General features: G+C 42.2%; 1 protein-coding gene across 1 annotated transcript in view; it reads left to right on the top strand.

Annotated features, from left to right (window-relative positions):
* Window positions 1–25,364, top strand: part of LOC131269053 (neuronal acetylcholine receptor subunit alpha-7) — a 45,450-nt gene that overhangs the window by 9,226 nt on the left and 10,860 nt on the right. The gene's annotated exons all lie outside the window — the stretch shown is intronic.

Below are 25,364 nucleotides of genomic sequence, written 5' to 3'. Positions count from 1 at the left end.
GCTTGTCGTCGTACACCCAGAAAATTCCAATTTTCGATGTGACTATTAGCGAGACCGCACGTAACGATTGTGTAATTGAGTTAGTGTCGACCCGGCGTTGTCGTGTCGATTGACCATGGTAACGCCATTGCGTCTCACGTGTCAATCTGGTATTCGCAATGTCTATCACATCCGCGTCGCCCGCTAATGGATTCAATGCCGTATTACGCCCACCAAGTTTTTCCTACTTCCTTCTCCTCCGCCTCTTCCCCTCGTCCCCTCCCCCTCACTCTCCTATCAACATCCCGCACTCCATGATTATTTCTGTCTCTTGTTTTGCACACAAAAAAATAAAAGCGAGATAGCTGAAACCATAACACAAGCCGGTACCATTTCGAAGTTGACTAATGGTTCCCATAGCAATAAGTGTGCGTTTTGACACAAGTATATGCGGTGTGCCCGGGATAATTGGTTTTGCGCTAACGTTCATTAGTATTGCGTCCTTTTAGCCAAATACTTACTTCGCAAGTATTTCGTATGGTACCGAGAAAGCAAGAGAAAGCGGCAGAAAGAAAGAGAGAGATTCCTTGGCAACCAACAGGCGATGCAAGGCGAGCGGTCATCTTAGGCGAGCGGATACAGGAAACAGGTTATCCTGAAGTTAACCAAAAACCTCGACCAATCCCTCTGCCCAATTGCAATCAGATTAGCTTAACTCCAACCGCCACGCTTTGCCTCAAACTCAAATGACAATTACAAATATTTTACCCATTACCTGGGTTCCGTTCACAACTTGGTGACATATTGGTTGGGTTAAGGGTTGGCCATTCGTTGGGTTTGTATCTGTGTGAGTTGATGGCAATAAAATATTAATTACAGCCTATCTTCACGATCTTCATAGATGAGCTCGTTAGGCAGCCCCTTTTTTTTCTCCATCTTATTTTTTTCTTTTTGACCCTGTCATTCTAACATTGATGCCTATCGCGAACGAAGAAGGTTTCAACAATCGATCGATGCATTTTTATCGGTCGTTAAAGTTATCTACTCGAATTTTGCATCGCATACGCTTTTTCTGAATCGGTCGATATAAATTTATCGGTCGATAAGGCAACCAGTTTTTTGGCTGCTAATTAGCTACTTTTCTATGGATGTAAAAATCGCAAGGAAGACAATCGTCATCCAGCTGGATCCAAGTATCCTTTTTTTACTGGTCAAGTGATACATTTGGTAAACAGATGAAATCAGATGAAAAGAAAAAATCAATACAATCAGTGATTTTGGTAGAAATAACGAATTGTGATGCTCACTGGTGTAAGTTATTGTGGATTCCTGTCGATTTTTTAGTGTACCATCATTAAAAATGATCTTTTACCTCGCTATCGATTGGTCCATAGCAGCGGATAGTATATCGATCGATAGGCTTCATCTTTTAGCGTTCGCGATAGCAATATCTATCGATATAGCAACTACCCGACAAATTTGTTCGCGTTTGACAGCCATTTTATCCACTGCTATATCGATAGATAACTTTCAACGTTCGCGATTGCTTAGTGAACCAAGTATCCTGAAAATGAACACTTGTTGGTCGATATACCATATCGATTGATAGAGCAAAACGTATCCGATAGCTCCCATTAATTGTCTGTGAGTTGACAGGTAAACGGAAAAAATGGACGACTATGGCTTAAGGACACTGAAGAACCTGTTCTCTTACACTGTGGAGTTATTTTTCCTTCTCAGTCTGCTATTTCAAGCCATGGCAACCCTCTCAGCTACCTATATGAAGTGCACTTCGGCCAGACCAGTCATTTGTTGCCACATGAGGACTGAAGAGCAGCATTCCTGGTACTGGTGCTGAAGTATCAGAATAGTGTAACACCTCTAACAGGGTACGAACATTTCATTTAGAAGTGGTTCACGGAAATTCACGTCCGGTGTTCACCTGGTGGGTGCACCTGGAAAGGTCTCAACCCAGGCCTACTAAGGCCTGTCAGTTTAAGTGGATTATAAATCAGGTAACCGACTCAAACCCGAGCGCACAGGTTTCGTTTGAGTTGTCAAGTGTATGATATTTCACCGTTTATGCCATCAATCAATGGGGCACAAGGAAGCAGAGAACATAATGAAGAACATAAAACGAGGTACCTACAACCTACGTGTACACGAGTACATGTCGACTAATGAATGAGCGACGGTTAGGTGACGGGCCTATCGTGTGTCGGCTTGTTGAAATAAAAACAAAACTCGTACTACAACCGTACAGGAAATTTGCACAATGTTTCATCACTGGGGTGTCTTGGAGATGTTGCCAGTATCATTCCTCGTAGGTTGCCTCGTTTGTTTGTGCATTCCATCCTTTTCTGATTGCTGCCATAGTAAAGAAACGTGGGTATACCTTCATTTTGTGTACCATCAAAACCTATCAGACATTAGAGGTCATCGCTGATGGTTACGGAGCATTAGATAATACTTTCCACTGATTAGCCTAAGGTTAAATTCGGAGGAAAGGTTAGAAGGGTTCGCCGATTGCTGTATTAGCTTACCTAGGATCGTTCAACTTGGCGATATTTATATTCTAACACTGCAAATAGTGAGACCCAATTGCCAGACTATGCACAGGATCAAGTAAACTACGAACACATTCTTGTCCGTCCTGTTTATCTTGCCCGGTAGTTTATTTATTCATATATCAATCATTCGGCGATTAGGTTGCTAATTTTGCGCTGTGTTTATCTAGGCCATCCATCTTCACCGAGGATTTGATGATGGATCAAGAAAGGGGCAAAAAACTACCTCGGCTTCGCTGTATATAGCAGTGAAAAAATTAGCAAGAAGTTTCTCCTTCCAGCCTCGTCTCGATTTTACGAAACCAGATTTAAAAGCTAGTTTGAAGAGTTTGGGAAGCTCCAGAGGCGAAGATCAATCGGTGTCAATCTGCGCCTTGATGGATCTAACGGAAGGAATCCCAGAAACCATCCTGGCTTGGTATCCTCAGTTATTGACTGCATCTTACCAAGCTCTTCGTTTCCATCGTCTGGTTAATGATTTCCATTTAACCTTTGGCATGACACTAAAAAAAGGGAGCGAGGTGAAAGAGAGCGAGCGAGGTCTGTGATGAACAAGCAAACCGGAGCAGACCTGGTCCCAATCACAATCTTCAAGAGTTCAAAGGTGTGCCCTTTTGCGCTTCGATATGACAGGGGTTTCATTCCTTATCGTTCCTATCGTTCAGTTTTTTGGTTGTGCGTGGATGTCATCACTAGCTGGGAAACTTGCTGGATATTTTTTGCTTTTCAATCTCAATCCCTCCGCTACTCCTCCTTCTCCAATATATCCTCATTCTTCTTTCTTATCTAAAAAAAATCAACAGCGAAACGGTACCATAATGATCGACGGGGTTTTGTAATGGAATTGATTCAAGAAATTGTGCTCTTCTAAATCGCTTTCAACCTGTATTGCGTGTGTATGTGTGTGTGCATGTGTGGGCAGATTGAACTTACAAGAGGATATATGAGTTGGGAAAGAAATCTGTCCCTTTGCCACGCCATTACCGACCAAGTGGAACGAACAGCCATCAGTGAGCGAGCGAGCGGTCGAATTAGGACCACTTTTCAAAGAATTGTTCTGAGGATAAAAAACATCTTTCACCAAGCAGGAGCTAAGATGCGTAAATATGGGCATGGTCCGTAATATAGTTGAAAATAATCAACCGATTTACTCCAAGGGCTGGCCACAAGCAACGGAAATAGAGACAAAACGAGGAATCGAAGCGAATAGAATCTAGAAGATGCCCTACTCCAGAAGCTCTCTGTTTTTTGCCGAATTTTGCTTGTCAACGCGCTTTTATTCCGGCGTACGTCGATCAAGTGACAAAATGTGTCTATCTAAATCTAAATGTCCAAATAAAGAGAGTAGATTTTCCCGCTAGACCGTACGAACATTAACGAACCGGTTTAATTTTAAGTGGGATTTTCGTAGTGCCATTTGGAGCACTCCAAAGTGGGCAAATAATAGGCCAAAGCAAAGTTTTTCCATGTCTCAGGAATAAAAATGACCAAAAAGCCCCTTATCACTATCCAACAGAAAAGGAGTGCCGAAGGAAACTGGGAAGTGTGGAAAATAGAACAAAACAAAAGATAAACCTAGGGAGGCAAGAAACGATAGGAAATCCCAAGCCCACATGCACACACACACGAACACGTTTATCTTTTGACACGTATTCCGCTCGATCTCGCTTCCGCATTCGCATTCTTTTCATTTAATCCCTGTCAACTATATTTGTTTCGATTGTGCTCGACAACAAATGTAAGCGAAGGAAAAATTATCATTGCAGTTCCTGGCAAGATTGAAGGTTAGTATTTTTTATTTTCATTTTTCTCTGCGCATCCAGAGAGTGATGAAAGCTGAAAAAAGGATCCAAACGCACAGAAAGTCAAAAAAGATCGGCGGATAAAAATGAGCTTCAAAACGGAGTATGATTTGCATGTCGCTAACCAGCACGTAGATAAAAGTCAATAGATCGTCGTTTGGAGGAGAGAGAAATATTGACGAGGATTTCCTGGAGGCAAGCCCGAACCAAACATAAAAATCCCCTAAAGGGTTCAGTACTCCGGGGCATTATTTTCTGCCCCTTTTTCGGCCTTCGCTACATCTCTGCAATAAATCATGTGCTGATTCTATACAGGTTTTTTTTAGCTTACGTTACCTTCGTGTAACCACCCCGTCATAAACACTACAAGCATTTTTTTTACAATACGTATATCCTTTTTCTCCATTTTTAGCTTTCTGCTTTGTTCATTATCCCCACCAATTTTACAATCAGTTATATTCTTATCAGTTTTTACATGTTTACATGTATTTATTATATCCTTCAGCTCAACACTGTAACTAAGCGTTCATACTTTACGTAAAATATGTGTGAGGCTTAAGTCTGTATGAAATACCTTTTGCATGACTGTAAATCATTCCTCCACCTCGTCAACCTTTTTAACTACCTGCCTCTAACTTATTGAAAATCGGGACATCAGAAACTGAATGTTTTCATTTTGGTATAATTACCAACCCTCTCAATCGGCAGGATAAATTCCTTCCGCTGCAAGCAAGCAGAGTACGATTTAACGAGAAATCAATAAGCGGTCAAGTTCATACATATACACACAGTCTTTAGAGTTCCAAACATGCTGACTAACTACCTGACTGACTGAAATCGGGAAATGGAAAGATGGAAGATTGTAGGAAAAACCAAAACCGTCGAAACCAATCATCAATTGATGGTTTCCCAAAAATGAAGGCTGCCCCAATGGAAACTCGACGTTTCGATCGTCGTAATTGACTTCCTGCAGTATATATATATATATATGTGTATATATATATATATATATATATATATATATATGTGCATGTGTGCATATTTATATATATATATATATATATAAATATATATATTGTATATTGTGCATTTGTGTGTTTATTTTATTTTACGTTTTATTTCAGACCAGCAGACTTGCCGTTGAGCGAGTATCAAATCTGTCCTAACAACGAATGACCGCGGGTGTACACATGTGATTGTGTAGCAAGCGCGAAGGATTGCGTCCATGCAATGGTGGTAACTCAATGGGGGTCGTTGGGTGAAATCAATAACACCATTCCTTTGGACAAATTGGTACCGGTGCAATGTGCTTTGATGTTACTTAGAGTTTGGTTTTCAAATAAAAAAGTTACCTCTAACTATTTCCATTTCAAAATCCAACGGCTCAATGGCACACGCTGTATTTTCGCCCCTTTACTCTTTTTCTGTCCGGGAGAAAGCACATTCCTTTACGTGTAAAATGCTAACTATTCCATTTCAAACATTTGGAAATCATCGACCGGCCACGGTAAAGAATGATAAATTCTCCATTACCATTTCACTCCGTTGTAACACATATATTTCTCAAAAACCAAAAACCAACAAACAACTGAAAAAAGTTCCACTTAGCTGCGTTAGACCTACGTGGAAAAAATTCTAGCTGAGAGCAAAGTTTCCTTTGCTTCGCAAAACTTTTGCCTCCCTCGTGCGTGAGTGAAAAATGTCCGATGCTCCGGGGATGGTAGTGCACTCCTAGTGTCGTGTGCTGAAAACGCTGGGATAAAATAATATAAAACCGAAAATAAACTTATTTTCGATGGGTGCGGGCGAAAAAAAAAATTGGTATAAAATCTCAACCTCCACCAATGGGATCCTAGGAGGAATAGAATGGAAAATGAACGCGGCGCTAAAGGCCGTCCTTTCATAATTCTATTTCCAATTTACAGCTACACTGTACTTTTCCCCCTCTCAGCTGCCCGGCTTGGTTAGAGGTTTTTTCACGATGATGCATCGCGGTCCGAATGAAATGATCGTTGCGTGTAGCCTTTTCTGGCGAAGAAGCCTGACTGTTACCTTTTTTTTTGTTTTTGTTTTACGTCAGGGGAATCTTCTGAAGATACGGGCGCGACTCCGTATGCCGGATTTTTACCGACTAAACCACCTGACGGGCGCAACCCTCATCCCCCCCCCCCAACTAGTGCCGCGTGGCGTTACTGGGGGAGGGGTATGGCTCCTTTCTGGAGCTTTAACGCTGCGACCCGCTTGGGGCTCGCGCAAAGCCCTTGCGCTGACTCCGCTGGACATATACAGATTATGGTTACTGCCACCCGTTGTTTGCGCTGGTCGGCGTCACTGCCTTGTCTCTGCGTTAACTCTGCGATAGTGATGCACGAGCTAGCGGCCCGACGTTGTGGCTTCGGTGATTGCTGCGTCCTCGTCGGAGGTGCGGGCTCGTCGGCGTGAGCCGTCAGCCTCGTCACCGCTTTCACCGTCGCTGTCGCTGCTGTTGCTGCTTCTACTGCTGCCCAAGCTGTCACTGCCACCAGGAACCTCGATAGGAGGGAGCGTGAGTAGGAATAGCTCCTCAAAATATCCACGTGCAAGAGCAACCTGTCTTACGCGCTCCAGAAGCTCGCGACGACGTCGTCGCTCCTCACGAGAGCCTGACTGTTACCTGGGGAAAAGGTTACCATTCAGCGTGATTGCTGCGAGAAAAAATACCCACCCTTCCTTTCCTGTGCGGTTTGAACCAACACTCTCAGGTGGTTTAATTTTATTAATGACTATTCTAAAATGAGTGGTGAGAGGAGAGAGGTGAAAAGAAAACATCACTAATGCTGGACACGGCAATAGAGTGTTAAAGAAATGTTTATTATATTTTCCCAGCGCTACGAGATGAGCAAACGCCGTTAGAGTTAGGTAGGGCAAAAGTGGACAATTTGTCACTTACATCAAAAATAATATATAAGTTTTTCATGGCGAACTTATTTTATTCGAAATGTTGTTTAAATACACCTAAGAATGTGTACTAAGTTATACGCGTTTATTGGCTATTTTTACTGCTTATTTATTTTTCGAAAATGATTCTTTTTCAAGTTTGAAATTATGCTATGAAGCTACAAATAAAATGCAACCGTTCTTCTTTCTATACTATTTGCGTTGCATTGTATTTCATGTAATATGAGAAGCGGAGCTATTTCTATGCGAGTACTTTCACTCACTACCACCTAACTTTTGCTTTATATTCCGCTGAGTAGCGAAAGGTTTTGAAACTAAATGTTATTAATCTATTCCGTTGTATCCAGTCGTTGTGCGAATGAAAAAAATAAAGTTCGCCTTGCCAACGAATCGACATAAAGAAAAATATGTCACAAAACCGTGCATCGTGCACTTTTTGGTATGCAAACTTTTCGTAAACTCTGTTTCCTCCCGTGCCCAAAGGTATGTAAGGCCCGGAATGAAAAATGGCAATGGAAAAACGTAAAAACTTTTGATTGGCTGCAATTTTGAGCAACACCCTCCCCCGAATGTCGGGGCCCGTTTTGCATCGACACATGGAACAATTTATTGCATAAGCCGGTTCGAGAGAGGCGCTCGTTTGGTCAGTGGATTCAGTTTTCGGTAGGACCTCTAACCTCTAACCTCCTCCACTTGTACTCCATATAGCAAAAAGTGAAAAAAGTTGAGCTGCCGCTTTTGCTCTAAATTCCCGCAGTACTTTTCCCGATCGGGCGTAAAACGGAAGGCTTCCATACTTCCGTCAACAAAAGTGGGGAGCAGGGTGAAAGTTTAGCTAACAGAATCACGCTAGTTTTGACCCGTTCTTCCTCCCGCTGGCTCGTTTTTTGAGGCAACCGCAAGGACGCAAACCTTTCCCTTCGTTTGATGTTGCTCGCTAATGAAATCCAAACCGCACAGGTTAGGTCATCAATGCGTCCGGGAGAGAAAAATCCAAACTAGTTGTGCGGGGCGAGGATTTTCTGCGCTGGAAAGAATGCTCCTGGTGATGATCCTGCATTGGAGTTGATGGAAAACGTTTGTGTTGGTGAATAACCGAAATGTGAATCGTTGCAAAAATGACGAAAAAACCACCCTACTAATAGGAAAAGAGATTGTTAGGAGGGAAGAGACGATGCGAGGGCAATAAAACGGTTCAAGCACACACACACATGTATCTTGAGCGCATTCGAACTTGCAGATACGTCTTACTAGGAAAAAGCCAAGGCAAAACGAAAGGCGCAAAAGAGATCTCGATGAAAACTGATGGCCATAAGATAGAGAAATGAGCAAGCGCAAAGGCAAAAGCAAAAAAACACTTTATCACAGAAATAGTACACACAAGAAATGTTTGCTTTGTGTTCACAGGAAACATTTCCGGCAAGAATTTTAGGCCAGATCTCTTTTTCTTTTTTTTTACTTCCTACTTCAAGGTACGAATTTGAAGTTTCAATGGAAATGAGACAAACGACCGCCTCAAATGATTTTTCTTTGCTTAAACAATGACGAATTTTAAAAGGCAGGGCCATTTTATCGGCCAAAATTTTCGTACCCAAGGAGCAAAGGAACTGTGAAGTTCCCGATAAATGAGTTAATCCATGCCCCAATGAGTGGCTCCATTAGGAAGCTATGCACCTATCAAATGAAAGACTTATTCATGAATGTACTCAAAATTAGCTGGAGGTTGTATACATCTTGGAAGGGTCAGCATTGAGTTTGCGAATTGACTCAGGTGCACTACTTCGAACATCAAGAATACCGCAAAGTGCTGGCGCTGATGACCATACTCAAGTTCCTACGCGCGAAAACTATCGAGAAGTTTTGAAAATTTTAACTTCCAAACTGACTTAACACAGTAAAGCTTATGACCAGCAAGCACAACACCACAGCACCCATGAATGGCAAGCGGTCCCTAAAAATAAAGTGTTACCTAGCTGAATAAGCTGTCGAAGGCCTTGGATAGTTGGTAAATATACAGCACTTTACGCCGTTCAGTAGCAAGGTTTCAGAACGCCACGAACCACGAACCGCCAGGTGTCTCTACTAACTGTTTGCGCTTCATAATGGATACAACGCACCACTTATGGCCTGAGCACATTACCGATTCACAAAGTCACATTAAATATCTAGCATACGTGAACTCGCTGTCGCAGTTGACTTTTTCATGATAGATGTTAGAGTCAAGGGGGATGAAACATATCAGGTATGATCATCCCAACAAACAATTTAGCAGATTTGAATAGAATTTATACCCCTTTCCCAAATCATGTTTTTATTTTCTTTCATTCACTCGTGGAGCTGAGTGATATATACCATGGTCCGGATCAAATAACATTACCACTCCAATGGCTACCCATAACGGGAAAAGACGACCAAAACAGGACTACAAACTATTAACCAGAAAGAGAGAGAGTGTGTGATGAAAAGAGAGATAAAGAAAGTCACGCCCAATTAAGTCGTTTATGATTAACCAAAGTTTCCTTTCCATCTCCTCTCGTTCGCGTCGAACCGCCGCGGGACGAGCTTTTTCCTCAGAAGAGCCATCTTGGTTTTGCATTCAAATTAATCGGCGACCGGTGTCGTGAGCTTATGACACTCCAAGGGCAGCCTTTTACCATTGTCACTGGCACGCACAAAAAAAGGAACCGAAGAGAAAGAAAAGAAGATGGTGTAGTCTATTCTGAATAAGATTTTTATGAAAATGATGTTGATGAGAGATGTTTTCCATCGCCACCAATGACCCAGTGTGGAATGCGTGTGTCCTGAGACAAACTTGCAGCTCAACTTTAGAAACGCACTTCGGTATTGGTTTTTCTTCTTCGCGATAAAAGAATCAATCTATGTCTTATTTCAACTTAATGACAACCTTCCGTTTCCGCTTGGAAACACCACTGCAAACATATTTGAACATGTGATACGAGCGAACATTGCTTTATAATTGCCTTTTGTCCCACCATCAGTGGGACCTCTGCATTGCGGTTACTTATTTCAAGGCCAAATCCGAGAACTGGCTGGAGTCAGTCTGATGATGTGATGATCTAGTATGATGCTCTGAAGTATGTGATCGCATCACGCAAAATCTACCGAAAGTTGAATAATCTGAACTTCGTTTGTTGATATTCCCATACCTCCGTACCCCTCCCCAGCCTACCCTCTAAAATTAACCAAACAATTATAGCACAACGATTATTGATCGAATTTTCAAAAACACAAATTGGTACACGTACTGGTTACAATTTCTTCTGCTCGCAAATTTCTAATTTTTGCTATGCTATGAAAAAGAAATGGTTTTTATACTAAGCTATATTTAGGCTTCAGACATAGCGTGACTGTGCCAGGCACGGAGGCCATTTGCAAACAACTCTAACCTGGTAACCTAACTAGAATGAAGTTATTGGATGGATGACAATTGTTGACGTGTATTTCACTTACTGTAATGGAAATAAAAGGTGCTGGTCGCAAGTCACGATGGAAAAGTCATCCGGGTTCCGAGCGAGCCAGTCGCAAGTGAACTCGAAGTTTTATTCGCTTTCATCTTGTCTGTTTGTTCGAAGGCTGGCATGGAGGTAGGAACGGCAAGGTTTGAGAGTAGGATGCTATATTATCTCAAAAGTATCAAATCCTTCGCAGATCGGTACCGACATCGTGAATTTCACCCTACTCGACCAGTTCCGCTCACGCTTCCGTTATTTTCACGAGGTTCGTCGCTTTAATTTATTTTTCTTATCCCTCCCTATCAATTTCCATTTCAATGTTTTTTATGCGCTCACTGGCAAAAGTTATAGGAGGTGCTTTATCACAGTCAATGTATTTGCGCAATGATGAGGCACAGGCTGTAAGAAAGTCATGGTGGAGTGGTGCCGAGGGGTAGTGGAGGAGACATGTTGGCAAAAGTTTCCGAGCAGCTTACGCCACAGGCAAATTTGTGAAAGCGGAGAGGGGATACGTCCTTGGAGATCCGATTCCTTCGGCTGAAGGAAGATGGAGGATAAGTTCAGATAATCTACTGTCATCCGCTATTACGCTGTTTGTCTTCAGCCAGTGTGCGGTTTCTCAGCAGCGGGAGATCAAACCAGCCCCAACCTTTCTCCACCAAACCCTCCATGTCTATTGAGTGGAGCACGAAAAACATGCAAAGGTACCGTGCCGCAAGTCAGTGCTTTGCTCCTTTGTCTTTGTATTGTACCTATGTATACAAACAAAATAAGAGATGGTCGGAACCCTTTTTCAAAACTCTACAGCGCAAAAAAAAGCTCCATCCTTATTAATCGCGCTGGACCCCACGAACGAAAAAAACTCAAATATGCACAAAATCATTTCATTCATAACACTTTGGTCATGTGAACTTTCACGAACGAAACATTTTCCGAGTGATGCACGTTATGTTCATCATGAAGCGAATTTTTGGGATGAGAAGGGCGGGACAAACTTTCTCCATAAAACCCCGTATATCTTTCCTCCCCACGCCTCTCTTGGGGATATACTTTGACAATTTCTCCTTTCAGGGCCGGTACGAAACTGTGTCCTTCAACGAGCGGCTTACAGCCCACAGCCCATCGAGTAAAGTGTGAAACGCTGTACGGAAGAGTGTTTACTATCGGTCGGCCGATGCTAAATCAGCTAAGCTGTTAGCTGTGTTTGACCTCCTTCTCGTGGACTGCCGTTTTCAGGGCAAATGACACGTGATGTAGATTATGTGCAGCTTTGCTTTCGATTACCATCGAAGAGAAAAACAGAACGGTATTTATTTAGATGATGTTTAACCACCGAGTGAGGATTGCTCGAAATTTTCTTGCATTTTGTGGGAGTGGGACGAACAAGGAACAAGATTCCTCACAGTGTCGGCGTTCCGTTGCAAGCTATATTTATTGCCGCACTCCTTTTGTCAGCATTCTTTGGCCACTTGACGCTTTAATGTTCGATTTTAATCGTCATTGAAAATCGGGATGCCAACCGTTCTTATTTTTGCCTTCCAGTGTTCGGCAGTTCGGGTGTCTCATAACTCAACATCTCGAGCCTATAATTCATCGTCGGGAGAGACCCTAGCGTCTCGTCGACAACTCACACCAAACAGGGTGTCAGAACAAGAGCATTTATTATTATCACTCCTCCACCCTCCCGCTTCAGCCCCTTCACCCTTTCTATAGCTCCACAGATTCTGCAGTGTAAACGCACGGAGAACAAATACCCTCTTTGTCCGTAAATCGACCGCAAGCGTAGGATCTACGCGAGCGTAGGATTTCCTCATTGGATTGCCACACCACATCGCGAAGAAGCGGATCAGACGAGGCAGTATTTCCGTGCACATAATAGAGGGCCGGACGAAACGCGCTCACGGCTCGCTAGCACGCCACGTTTTCAATCAGTTAAGTCCCGAAGTCATGGCCCATTAATAACCAAACGTAAGACGATGAATGATGGTTTTGAAGCATATATTTTCATAAATCGAATGCGGCGCACTAATGTCTTGCACGCTAGGTTCGAAACGAAGATAGCAGAGTCCAAAAAGTGTTTAACTAGACAATTTTGCATTAAGCATCTCCACATTATGATCTAGTTTTTTCTCATTCTCGCTTCTAGAAACAGCTTAATAGAGAAAAATTTATTCGACTTTGCATCTATTTTTATTTAAATGGAATTTTTGGAAATAACTCCCCTATGGTTTCTCGCTTGCAACCAAATTTCACGTGCAGCACCAGGCGTCTCCATTACGATTGTAATTAAAACTTATTTATTTTCCCAATTTCTATCCACAGCAAATTGTTGATAAATTAATCGTAACCACAAGATAATTCATTTGATATCATTTGATTCACCCTGATAATGACAATTCCGTAGCGATAACTTGTCAACAAATCTTCCCCGAACAAAAACTGCCATTTTCTTCCTCCACAGGGGCGCTTATGACCACCGCAGTGAACTGGGTTGTTTATACGCCTCTTTTTGGGTGTATTTCATTGATATTGATTGTCAGCTGCGATGTGTCGCTTATTAGAAGTGTCTTCGCTGAGCCTTCGCCAAGCGTGTCAACCTAGTTAGCAGGAGAGCTTTTTGGCGTGGTAACTAACTCAGTTTTGGGGTTCAAAAGGCGCAAAAGCTGGGCAATTTATCAAAGTAAATTGATAAATATATCAAGCTTAGCGTGCTCGCAGTAGACACTTCTCCGTCTACCTAGAATGGATGGGGCAAACCTTACTTTCAAGCTTTCAGTGCTGTGACGTTTCGCATTAGCTCTTCGTAAATAACTTCACCGTTGAAGAAAAAGGGATAATTGGAAGGATTTCAACTTGATACTTATCACCCTTCGTTAGTGGTTTTGCCTGGCTGTGGGAAATTTGCCCAAAGCAATTTCCTTACTACACATAATTTGCAACAAGCGAGTACAAATGTTGCCACGGTTTGGCGTTTTGTGTATTCCCCTGTTGGTTAAAATAGACTTTCTGCCCCCCCCCATCACTCTTTTTCTCTCTCTCTCTCTCTCTCTCTCTCTCTCTCTCTCTCTCTCTCTCTCTCTCTTTCTCCCTCTCTTTCTTTTTATACCCCCCCCCGCCCCCTCTCTGTCTGTCGAGTTGCAAGGAAAACAAAATTCCACACTAGACACATCCTTCCGTTATGGCTTCAATGAACCTTTGCATTTGAGAAACGATCGAAACAGCACTCATGCCGTTGGCCGGATTTGAGACTACAAAAAACACTATCACGCCATTAGATGGAGCTCTATGAACAACTCATAATATCCACGAGCGGTGGGTAGGGTGATCTCGAAAACTATCCGAAAATCCATCATCACCTATGAGCGCTGCAGCTTCGTTTAAAGCTTGCCCCCAAACCAAGCTAGTAGCCACTGCGCCACTGACAGATGGTAGATGGACTATAAATCATCAATTCTCATGCCTGGCTCGCACTCTTGTTGGCGAAGGGTTTTTTGTTGATCGGTTTTTTGGGCCCTTCCCTTTTCTGCCAATGTGACCATCCGCTCGAAATTTCTTCCTCGTTCGCATGTTGCGTAATTGCCAATCAGCCCGTTGAATTATTGGTTTGCGCGGGCAGGCAGCAAATTAAACAGTACCATTTATCTAAATTATCCCTTTCGCAACGCAACGGTTCTTTGCTATGCAAGAGAAGGAGAAAAGCCCGCCCGACACATTCTGCTCCCTGCCCAAGCGTTGTCATTAAGAACGATGCCAAGCGAAACGAGTCAATGGAAAATAAGAAAGAAAATATAAATAGTCGATGGTCGCGGATCTCGTGAATGTATCGAAACGTTGAACCGATTGTATCGACCGTTGAAATGTTGAACCGTTCAAAAATACACTCACACACATACGCACCGAGCGACGTTCAGTGTAGTATCTCGTTTTTCATTCGCTCTATTTCTTCCACTTTTTTTGTTTTCTACCCTTTCTCTGGTGTGAGTTTATCGGATTGAGTTCATTCCATCTCCTTCATTTTTAACGGATGTGTATGTGTGTATATATTTCGAAAAGAAAAAGTGAAGGTACCTTTTTCTTTCAGTTGAAACTACACAATATAAGCCTCTGTGCATCTACCTAAATGAATTTCCACATTGAGCTGGCGAGTTGAAATAAACCGCGCTGCAATACTTTTTTTTTGTGGCACAGCATCCCTAAGTAGGACAAGGCCTCTCTCCGAAGAGAGTTTTTGGTGACCGAAAGACGGTATATTATAGATCGGTGGTCAGCCGTTCGTAATATCGGGGGTGCCAGACTCGAGATTCGATCCCACACCTATGGCGTGGTGTTTCCTCGCGCTACCACTGCGCCATGGGCACCCCCGAAGTACTTTACAAGTGTGCTAATAAAACAATAAGTAAATATCGGCCCGAGAAGGAGCACGCACTTATACACTCACACGCACACACACACACACACACACACACAAAACACACCGCGTGAACAGGTCGTCAAATTTTATGAAACCAATTTGCAACGTTCATATTTCCTCCCTAAATTGGCAACCCCTTTCCGTCGTACCCGGTTGAGCACTCACATCCTCGTGCTTCGTGTGAATATCGACTACTTTCACTTCCAAAATGGCGACTGGACAAATTATATTTTATGTCCGCCTCATCGCAACACCAGTTTGAGTCCAACGAGCCTGTGGGCCTCTAAAAGAACGCCAAACGGAATTCCAGTTTCACGGTGGTGGTGTGTGTTTTGAATACTGTTTCTTCACATTCACAGCTTGCAAAAGTATCATTGTCATCTGGTGTAAATGGTCGCTTTATATGGATTCTGGTCACTACGGTACGGACTTCTATCTTCAACCACTTCTTTAATTTTCTTTTGCATCTCTATCAAAACAATCAACTAAAATAAGATATCATTTCTTTATTTTCTTCGTTTTTTTGGATTCCTTTCAACTGAATAAGTACATTCCTCGTGAAACTTTCGCCCCACTTTGGGAGTTAAACTCGCCGGCATGCACACATTGTCTCTTTCTATTACTTTTTACGTATTTTGCAATTTTGTTTTACAGTGCTATACTATTACTGCACTTGTCAAAAAAAACCCTCAAAAGTAAGACACAACCCTGTGTTGTGTTTGTCTCTTTTTTCCTTATTTTTATTCGATCTGTCCAATACAATCCTTCCACTCCCCAACATTGTGTGTAGTTCATTTTATCTGTTACCCTAAAGTAACAGTAAACGTTTTACAGTTTAGTACTTTTCGTTCGCTTCTAATTCAATCCAGTATCCGGTAAAAACGAAAGAAAAAACAAAACGACACAAGCACATCAATACCTCAATAAGAATACAAAAGCGCCGCGGAAAAAGGGATTGCCCAGAAGACGACGATCAGTCAGACTAATACCGGTGGAAAAGGGGGACGGGTGGTGGGTAACAATATCCCCTGTGATCTAGGTGCGTATATAAATGGCAGCGTAAACCAACCCTCAGCCTAATGGCAGTGAATGAGAGCACGATGGAATTAACAATGCATTGAAGCGGTTAATTAATTTTGCACGATGACGAAGTTTTCGAATAATGTTCGTCCTCGGTTTGCGTCAAGTGTGTATGCGTATGCGAAAAATATAAGGATCTTGGAGATATGGGTAGAGTACCTTGGATATAGAAGGGGTTTTGTCTTGCAGACGAGAATGCGAAACATGTGATCTACACCAAGATGGATTATATTTTCCTCGTTGCAGACAGCTAGTTGCATGGCCCGAGAAGAAGGAGATGGTCATGCAGACAGAGAAAAATAAGGTTGTGCTGATAGTCAATTCAAGCACCCCGTAAAATTCAGCAGCTCCGTTCAAAAGCAGTCGAAAGTGCCGCCATCGGCACAGAAAAGATAAGATTCTTCGGAATGCGCCGAGTGAGACAAAGGACCAGATTTTTTCTTAGTGATACCGAGTCATACCGGATCCTGGATCCTTTTTCTTACATTTCCGTCTTCATGATGACCAATATTCCCCCATCCCTGGTGCGCAACATGAAGAGATTTATTTATTTATTCATTTACGACGTTCAAACGTTTGCTAAGTTTAGGAATAATTTATCAGCCACTTCTCGTTCCCGGTGGACTAATAAAGAGCCAACGCGATTACGCGATAACCAGTATAGCAGATCCTCTTTCCGGGAAAAGAATCATGACGAACACACTCTTGCTTTGGGCGTAGACGTTCATTTCGTTGATTAAATGGAGCTCTTTGTCAACGCAACTAGCAACTTGTTAGACGGCTTTAGTACAAAGTGCTTATCGACAACACTCTCGAGAAAAACAAAACTTATGAAGAAAGTGTAAATAATAAGCGGAGAATCAACTTAACCTAGCTATTAACTCGTCAAATGCGCCCGGGTTGAGTTCGATCAGCAGCCCCTATGGAGCTCGTGTGGTCTGTTCGGCTTTTGTTCTATGGCAGGGAAGAAAACGTAAATAATACCTTCGTGATACATGTGAAACCCCAACAAAGCCGCACCCCAGTGCGTGCATACTAAATCGAGGGAACTTCGGCCTCTAGATTTGATTTGGGGGAAGGGTATGTGAGCTTAAACTAAGGTACTTTGTCATGATTTTAATCCATCGCCATTAGCACGGTGCCGTAATGATGAACATTTCTATAGAAACTCAATTGAAATACAATTCAAATGATTGCCAATAAACTACCTCTAAGTGGGTGTGTGTTAATTTGATTACAATCAACCAATTCAATCAATTTTTTTAGGTTGGTAAATAGCATTTTTCTTCTTGCGATGGAAGCTTCCTGACATTTGTTTATAAATGATTATGTAAAAACCCCCATCCGTCCTATTTGGAGCAGCTGCAACCATCTCCCTATAGCCAGAACATCTAAACGTTGTTAGTTACCTTGTATTCCAATTTCCTCTAGGGATTTCGGCTTTACGTTGCTATGCCGACGTTCGTCCAAACAGTTCGTTCGCAATGTGAGCGCATTATCCCTTGGCAGGTGTTTTTTTTTTATTAGCAGAATACAGAACGGAGACCCAAAAGTCTAGAACAAACCTTGGCCGGATCTACAGAGTTCGTTTAATTTGTTACGGCTTTTGGAAAAACGATCCGGTCCCAAACGAAGCTCTAGTGACCCCGAGCTTGGCCTATCCGATCCGCCATCAATTAGGTCGCAAATGATATAAAGGACGCTTGCTGTTACCCAGTTTTAACATTCCTGTGGTGAAATAGGAGTGCACAAATAGGCTCGGCCGTCAGGAGGATCCTGGCGATGGTTTTGCTCCCGAAGTTCAAACGTAGGAGCCTCTAAGCACGGGTTCAGTACCAATCGGTATCGCCTTAATCCAGTAATCCTGTCGGAAAAACAAAAAAAAACATGTTTAGAGGGCCTTATCCAAAAACGGGCTGTGGTAAGCTGGAAAGCAGTTGTACCATATTATCCAAAAGAGTAATCGAGGTAAAGAGAGCTCGGCTTTAAGCCGAGCGTTGTCGGACGTCGGGCGATGACAGGTGGTATCGCCGGAGTTCCTTTGCGTTGACACTAGTCGACAATGGAGAAGTTATATTACACTTTCCAAACCCCTATGTTACCTGCAGCAAACTGAAAAGAATCGTACTTCCTTTCCCCACTCCAGAACATCGTTGCTCGGGTCAATGTTTTTGATAAAATACAGCTCCAGATTTTGTATTTTATTTGAATATTGCCAAACATATAACATCACCTTTTTCTATCATTTAAGAACGACACTTTCCCATAGATTAGCGTGACATAGGATGTTTATTAGTTACGAACAGTGTGGAAATGAGTATCAAAACTCTTTGAAAGCCAACAACAGCATTATGCTAACCAACGTTTGCTCTTTCTCTCCATTTCCTCCCGTGGGTAGGTAACACCGAAATCAATGCCAGCTACAGTTTCCATTTCTCGACTACTTTAATGATTAAGTTTTGTTCCAGTTTTTTCCGCAAAAATGCGAAGAAAAGAAAACAACGAATTGCCAACAGTAGGACTTTAAATTTGAACAGTTTGATAGCCTCATGGCGTGGCTTGTGTTTAAATGTCTGTATACCACTCTTGTTGTCAGATGTTTTGCGTATATTATTCTTCTCCCTTGATCTTATTCGATTGCAAAACCTTCATATAAAATCTATCGCAGCCACGTTGAATTAGTAAAGGCACGCAATCCGTTTCCTTTCGTTGCGCCCCTGTTGGGCGAGAAACATTACCCCAGGCAACCTGAGTCCGGAAACAAAAGATACGGGGAAACAGAGAAAACAACGAGAAACAATGCAAAACAAGCGGTTCGCCGAACTGCGGTGCGTTGGAAAACAACAATGGGATAAACTCCTAACCTTTCTCTTCCTGCCTCCCTTAACTTTTTTAAGGCTTTTCCTACACTGTCCAAACTTACAAAATGTGTTCTCCCCGGTGCGTTTTTTTTTATTATAATTTGTTAATGTTTTGTTTTTGCACTTGCTCAATCACATACCGTGGCAGAAGAGAAAGAGAGAGTTGTGTTGTTTTACTATCTAAAATGGCGTCGTAGAACATTATTGAGTGAGCTTTGCTAGACATTGCACGGAAAAACCATCGCTTGGAATGGTTTGAATGTTTCTTTTTAGTCGCACACACACACATACATACATACATACATACATACATACATACATACATACACACATACATTTCGTGGATTCTATTTGAGGCGACACACACTTTTCTGTTACATTTCCTCTTGGGTAGCTTTTCTCAGGCGAAGGAGAATTTAAAATTAACAAAAACAAAACCAAAAGCTGTACCGAAAGTCGCCGAGCATCTGCTACCTGTCTATCGAAGGCCTGATTATTGGATTCTTGCTATGTTTTTTTCATCACATTACTTTTGTTTTGCTTTTATCCTTTGTTTTTCCTTTTCCTCTTGTTATTGAACTGTTTCCCGTAACCTCATAATCTCAACCGAAAAGTCAATCTATGCTGTTCGCACCGTACGCAAAGGGCACAAACTTTCACTGGTTATACCGTGCTTGGTTTCGCCCGGCAAAACTATAAACCACTATTTTGCCTTAGGAAAAGCGACATGGGCAGTGTTTGTGTGCATGCACGCGAGCCATTCATTTTTATTTTCATAGAAAATTTGTTTCAGGAAATGATAGAAAAAAGTGTTATGGTAGCAATGATGATGATGTACGGCAGTTTTTATACCGTGCGGCCGGCTACATTCGGTTGTCATACTCCTTCCTATCCTTGTTGGTTGCTGGTAGATTTTTCTTCAGTTGCGTTCTTTTCGATACTCTCTCCTTCTAGTTTTTGGACAGCTTTCCTTGTTCACATGCCTTCCCACCTGGTGGTGCGATGATGGCAAGTCAGTTCGCTCCAGTGTCGTTCCGCTAATCATATATTAATGTAGCGTGACACCGTACGCGCGGAAAAACGAACAACCGAGCCGAACAAATACTATCAGTCCGGGGAGAGGCCGTCAGGGTACCCCTTGGTGCTCTAGGCGTAAAAAATTGGTTAAAAAACCTATCTCGTCATCCGTGGTGGGAACTACTGCCGAGCCATGGCTGTCAGGAAAGATGTAACTTAGGTCATCGTGCCTCAATGACTACACGATACATAGATATGAAGTCAAATCCCAAAGTACCAAGTACCATAGTTTCTTGACAATCCCGTCAAGTGAATGTAGGTATATTATGCAGATGGCTTTTTGCTTATTATCGACAAATTATTGCTGATCACAATCATAAATAATGCATATGCAAACTGATCATCGTTTAATAAAACAATTCCCAAAATTAAAAAAAAATGTTTTCTTCGGTTCTAGACCAAACACTATACAAAAATGAAAAACAAACAGTGTGACAATTTTTTGAGCCATTTTCTCAACTTGGCAGGACTTAGAAGAGGTTAAACAAATATTAGTATTCTATTTAAAACGTAAAGGTTCTAAATCTGATTAATTTATTAAACAAGCTTTCTCTCACTCAATTGATACATGTTTGTGAAATTCTATTCTCTCCTATAAATATTGCTAGTGAACCGAAATACAATGCTAGTAATGCACATTACTCAACACCGAAGTCGTATTTCCAAACTAGAGCTTTGTTTACCACATATGACTCAAATGTTGCATAATGGAGGCGCCTGGTAGGTGATAAATGAATAGTAAGCTTCATATAAGACAAAATGAAGCAAAAAAGTGATAAAATTTTCTACTGTACAGGTGGGAATGATAAAAATCATAATTAAGGATGAAAAGTATAAAAATCTGGCTGCGTTTTTTTGATTGATGATGAATTTTAAAGCTAAGAAGGTACAGCAGTCATGCTTTTATTTATTTTTATTTCATCCTGCAGTTTTAAAACACATGTTCTATTTTGCGTAAGTTCAATGATTTAGTTTCAGATTTTCATCCCAATTTCAATCCATTGTGGCTCGGTGTGTGTAATATAATCGCATCACCTCGCGCAAGGCAATGCTCGCAGGCCGCTGTTCGCGATCATGCATGGTATGGAAATTAGATTTACCGTCACTCAAGGTGAAAATTAAATAATTTAATCCCACCGTAAGGAACACGTGCCCCGGTGGGTCGAGCAAAGATTGATACCGAACGAACGAGCTTCTTAAGGTAAGGTGAAAACCTCGTAGAGGGTAAAAGATGCGCATCCGTTTTCGTTAGGTTTGTTGTTTTTCCACGCAAGGTTAATGAACCACGTTTACTCAACATATCACGAAACCGTGATTCCACCGGTCGTTTTCTAGAGAATAAAAGATGCCTGCTGATTAGGGAAGGGGAGGAGCGGGGGGAGAATAGGTGGTTCTGGAAAACAGGCTTTGAGCCAATCGAGAACATGACCTACCCACTAAGGAAACTGTGAATTATTTGTTCCTTTGGGCGATTGCTTAGTGTATCTCAATCTCGATCCCGTCTCTTGTTTTCACTTTTCTTTTATGACACTAAAATTACACTTAACGGCCGTTACTTTACGGCGTCACCCGGTCCTGCTCGTGTCAATGTCAATCAGTGGCGTAAGCATAATGCTTTATTAAATTTACTCGTGATAAGATGGTTAACCAAACAATGTAAGATTTTCAGCCTCCGTGTTTGAATAGGAAATGGAAATAGACGATCAAACGAGCGTTATCCTGTAAGAGAGGACTGATTATCCACGTGAAGTGGATGTATATAATAAGGTGCAGGTTTAATACTAGGTTGCTGAAGTGTACCGATTGTTTTTATCGAAATGCTTCGTTTGGACCATGAGCAGAAGTTCAGGAGCTGAAATGCTTTGAAGATACGATTTCTTCTTCCAATCAATAGTGTACAATTTACATTGTAAGTCAGATAGTAAAAAAAAAGTATTGCTTGCGAGGTATACAATAGCAACTTCAGTTCATTTAAAAAGGAGAGAAAAAATCAAGGCAGTACAAAGAACTTTAGAAATTTGCCCACGAAAAAAGCTTGAAGCTTCCACAACTGACTTCTCAATTCGCTTTGTGTTTGCCTGTCAACAAGTTCGGTACGGCTCCTTGCGTGCGCGTGTAGAATCGTAAGTAGATTTTCCCGCGGTCCGTGCGCGAAAAATGGCTGCACGCGAAACCGGCTAACGCGCCGTAACGAGCAAAACTTACTTCAGGGCACAGAAACCCCCCTCGTAAGCCTATAAGCGGCTTACAGGATGTAACCAACCTCCCACACACACATGAGCACATCGGCAGTAAAAAAAAGGCCCTCGGGTGAACTTTTCCTGTGCTGGCCCTGTAAGTCAACTACTTTAGCAGTGGTTTGTGCGACGCAAAAAAATGAAAAGTTCTGCGCAGTTAAGCTGGGCAAGCTTTTCACTCCTGTCCGGACTGAACCATGTGGGGTATGTAGAAAGGATCCAATAGCACCGCTATTGCTGCATCAATTTCCATAATGAAGAAATCAAAGCACAAATCATTTTAAGACCAAAATCATCAGTGGGAGTTGCTGGTGACGAAATATTACAGAATATAACCATTACCGCGACAGAATGGAGGATCATGTCATTGTTGTGTACCTTTTTCATGTAAAGTTTACATGCTTTTGAACCTTTTGGTGTTTTTGCCTCCTATGAAACGTGAACTAGCTCGGTGGTAATATAAATTTTGTTTTTTGTTTTGTTTGTTTCGCTAGCGCCCAGCCTGAATATACCAGATAAATATGTGTTTAACTCATACAGGCATGATGTGACGGTAAATACCATCCCACTCAGCAGAGCGCCGCCATCGAGTAACGGAAAAGCCCCTCGATACCCGTTCTTTCGGTAAATAGTAGGCCAGTAAGAGAAGAAAAAAAGGAAAAATTAAGCAAATTGCTTCCTCCCGGAGTTACCCAAAGACTGGAGCAGTGGGCAGGTAAAGGACAGGGATAGAGTACAAGCATGCAATCGATAGGTGAGAGTACACCGACGCCCTGTCAGGAGGGCGCGTCGTTTGTTGTTCATTTAATTTATCGAGTAACATGAACACCAGAACGGTTTGCAAACGCACACACAAGAACACGCTGAAACCATCTCTGGCAACGAAACCACAACAGGCGATGCAGGCGAGGTGAACCACGTCCTTGGTTCATTTGGGTGACTTCTCCTGTGGTTCCGAAGCCGACCATGGTTGGAGTGAAAATCGAGAAAATTTTTTAACGTACAAAAGGGATAAGTTATGGGCTGTGCTGTTTCAGTTGCAACCATTTGCGTGGGTGTGTGTTTCGGTATGTTGGCAAGATGACGTTCGGACAGGAAAAGTTCTGTCCTTCACGAGGAGCAGTTCTGGTTTTGATTATTAGTTAACTCCCGGATTGACCTACTTCTTCTTCTTCTTCTTGGCGTACCGACCTCTTGGTCATGCCTGCCCGTTAAGGGCTTACGAGACTTGTTTCCTTGTTGTACGTGGATAGTCAGTCCTCTCGTACAGGGGAGGGTCCGGTTTCGGTTGGGATTCGAACCCACGCCGTCGAGGTGGTGAGTTGGTTGGTTGACATACTATCCTTTGGTAATAAACAATTAAGGTTGAAGATCCATACGCAAATTATGACATGTTTTATATTATTCATTTGTACATTTTCAACGCACTTCGCTGCCCTCGATTTCGTTCAGTAGTTGGAAATAAATTTGTCTTCGATATAATTATCTTTGGCGCCCACTTGCCATCCTGAAATGAACCGGTAAATGGTGTGGTAAAACAGGGTTTTCCTGTGATTATTGAAGGTATGAGAATATCAAATCTAAGTTTATAGCGCACTAAAGCGCCAGAGACAAAGCAAACTTTATAGGTTTAAAACGGATGAAAGCCGCATGGAAATGACTCAATTTAAAACAAAATCAAGCCGAATGTGTTAATCTCTAGTATCAAACGCTGAGGAAACCAATACAACGCTTAACCCTTTCCTGCACAAAAAGCCCTTTTTCTCGCTTTTTTTGCACCAAAACCGGTGAAGCGGTCTAGTTCAACTGCGATCCCTCGACTGTCGATTTCTTTTCACCGTTCGCAACATCATAATGATCAAGCGGCATCTTCCGCAATCTAGCCGACTGGAAAACGATTCCTTTCCAGACTCTTTATCACGTAACGGCTAACCAAGCGTGCCCCAAACCTCCCCCCGGAACATAAAGAATGAAGAAAAATGCTCCCGAGAGTGCGCAGAGTTCTCGACGGGGTATTCTTTCTACTCATCCTGGACCACCCGGACGCTTCCTGATTTCCAGCCCTGCTAATCGTATTTACGGGTCACCCCACCCAACTCATCATCATTTCACTGCCCTCTCGCTTCAGGGCCCCCTTGCCCATTCTACTCCACGGATAAATGGAAAAATTTTACCCGACACAAAGCTACACACTTACGTGAGGCGTCCCGTCTGATCTTTGGAGCCGGTATCTTTAGACATCAATAAAATAAGAAAAAAAAAACAAACAAAACACGAAGGATAGTAAGGAAATTTGAACGTGTTGAAGAAAAGAAAAACTCTTGCCCATTTAACCCGACCCGGATCCTTCCGGTTTTTTCGCATTCTCCCGTTGCGGTTTTTGGGCCCATTTCACTGTCATCAAGACAGCGGTCGGTAAGGATCAGCTAAAGGTCGTTGAGGAGGTGGATGAGGAAGGGGAAGAGAAACTGGCATGGAAAACAATCCCAATACCCGAACCTCTTACCAAAATCTTAAAACGAAAAAAAACTAACTGAAAAGTCACACACACACGGAAAACGAGGCTTCCCGAGGTGATTTTTGTCACATTTCACAGCTCCGAGAAACCGTAGTTCATTTGTCCTTCCTTTCACTCTGGATGGTTTAGGCAACCTGGCAAGGAATGTACACTAATGTGGGACCATTAGTTATCTTCTTAAATGTTTATTGAGTCCTTCAAAATCTCTTTTTTCATAAGTAGAAAACAAAACGTTTACACTCGGATCGTTTACATTTCATTCGGTTGGATGGGTCACAAAAAGTAACTTATCCTTAATGTAGTAGATAATCATCGCCATTATAAAGTGTTCAGTCTACTGTTTTCTGAGATTGCTCACTCAATTCCCTCTAATTTCTCAGCCAGCATTCAATTTTTATTTTTAGCACTATTATTTCTCAAAA

Source organism: Anopheles coustani, chromosome X, assembly GCF_943734705.1.
Source record: "Anopheles coustani chromosome X, idAnoCousDA_361_x.2, whole genome shotgun sequence".
NCBI classification, from domain to species: Eukaryota; Metazoa; Arthropoda; class Insecta; order Diptera; family Culicidae; genus Anopheles; species Anopheles coustani.
This window is presented reverse-complemented; position numbering and strand designations above follow the sequence as displayed.